This window comes from Melospiza melodia, unplaced genomic scaffold (genome assembly GCF_035770615.1).
Source record: "Melospiza melodia melodia isolate bMelMel2 unplaced genomic scaffold, bMelMel2.pri scaffold_44, whole genome shotgun sequence".
Taxonomy (NCBI): Eukaryota; Metazoa; Chordata; class Aves; order Passeriformes; family Passerellidae; genus Melospiza; species Melospiza melodia.
In genome coordinates, this window is record NW_026948761.1 from 2,625,481 (window position 1) to 2,627,544 (window position 2,064).

Here is a 2,064-nt window from a genome sequence, read left to right on the forward strand (position 1 = left end):
AGGTAAGATCCTGGGTCTTTGGGTGGTGCTTGCGACTTGGCCTTGGGTAGAGATACGTGGCTTGTATGGTACCTGAAGCAAGAATGTGCCTGGTAGGTAGGCTGGCTGAATACCAGCCATTTGGGAGATAATGTTTTGGTTTTTGGTGGAAGAGCTTGACGTGTAATGTGGATTATCCTACACTTCATGAGCTGTCTGATGGGGTAGAGAGTGTGATGCATTATTATACATACCCTGAAAGCAAGAAGAAAATGTGCTGGGGGGGAGGGGGAAGGAATGACGGACGTATTTAGGTGTTCCTGTATAGTTAAATTTTGTAACGACGCCTTTTCAGGCTGTAAATCTCGGAGAGAGGCCAAGTGGGAATTTATGATAGAATCTGGGGTTTTTTTTAGGGCTGTGTTTTGTTCTAGGGGGTTTGGCAGTTGCATCTAACCTGTCTCCTTACTATGGGGTGTTGGGGCTGGTTGTAGCAGCGGTTGTGGGGTGCGGCTGACTAGTGAGTTTGGGGGTCCCTTTTATTCCTTTGGTACTTGTTATGGTTTATTTAGGGGGAATGTTGGTAGTGTTTGTGTATTCAGTGTCGTTGGCATCGGATCCTTAACCGGAGGCTTCGGGTAGTTGGGGTGTTCTTGGTTATGGTTTTGGGATGCGGTTGGTTGTGATGGTGGGGCTTGTTATAGGGGATGTGTTGGGGTTGTTGACGGACGAGGGGATGGTGAATAGCGGGGGTTTGTTGTCGGTCCGGTTGGATTTCAGTGGGGTGGCTGTGTTGTATTCAGAGGGGCTGGGATTGCTTTTGATTGGGGGGTGAGGGTAGTTGACTTTGTTTGTGGTGTTGGAGCCTGTGTGGAGGTTGTCTTGGGGGGCAATTCAAGCTGTTTAGCGGTAGGGTCAGGAAGTAGTTTAGTTAAAAATGCCAGCTTTGGGAGTTGGAGCAGAGGGTTTGAGTCCTTTCTTCCTGAGGTGGGTGGTGGGGGTTTGATGTGAGGAGGGATGACTAGCGGGTTGGCTGGGGTGAAGTTTTCTGGGTCACCTAGGAGGTTGAGGGAGAATAGGGCTAGTGAGACGAGTAGGGAGAGGATTAGTACGAACTCTAGGATGTCTTTGATGGTGTAGTATGGGTGGAAGGGGATCTTGTCACAGTCTGAGGGAATGCCTAACAGGTTGTTTGAGCCTGTTTCATGGAGGAAGGTGAGATTGACGAGAGTAAGGCCTACGATGACGAAGGGAAGGAGGAAGTGGAGAGCAAAGAATCGGGTCAGTGTGGGGTTGTCGACAGAGAACCCGCCTCAGGCTCATTTGACTAGTGTTCGCCCGATGTAAGGGATGGCAGAGAATAGGTTTGTGATTACAGTAGCTCCTCAGAATGATATTTGGCCTCATGGTAGGACGTATCCTACGAAAGCAGTTGCTATGAGGGTTAGGAGGAGGATGACTCCAATGTTTCAGGTTTCTTTGTTTAGGTATGAGCTGTAGTAGAGTCCTCGGCTGATGTGTAGGTAGACGCAGATGAAGAAGAAGGAGGGTCCGTTTGGGTGGAGGTTGCGGATGAGTCAGCCAAATTGTACGTCTCGGCATATGTGAGCGACAGAGGAGAAGGCTAGATGGGTATCTGCTGTCTAGTGCATAGCTAGCAGAAGACCTGTGACGGTTTGAGTAATTAAGCAAACGCCTACTAGAGACCCGAAGTTTCATCATGTTGAGATGTTTGATGGTGCTGGGAGGTCAATTAGGGTGTTGATGATGATTTTGAGGATTTGGTGGTTATTACAAAGGTTGAGGACCATTGGTTATTTCTGTATGTGGATATGAGGATGATGAGAATGGATAAGGTGAATGATCCTAAGTAAGCTTTGATTAGGCCTGAGTGGAGGGTGGTGGCAGTTTTGCTTGCTATAAGTTGTAGGCTGGCTAGCCCCTCTGGACCTAATATTTTGTATCAGGAGAGGTCAATTAGGTGGGATGCGATGTTTTGTCCTCCTTTGAGGAAGCTGGTTATACTTAGGTGGTGGGTTAGGGGGTTAAAGTATCCTAGGAATGTTGAGAAGATTGAGAAGGGGG

At 48.2% G+C, this 2,064-nt stretch overlaps 1 pseudogene; it reads right to left on the reverse strand.

Annotated features, from left to right (window-relative positions):
• Positions 1–636: 636 nt before the first annotated feature.
• On the reverse strand, positions 637–1,790 carry LOC134434578 (cytochrome b-like; annotated as a pseudogene).
• Positions 1,791–2,064: the final 274 nt, after the last annotated feature.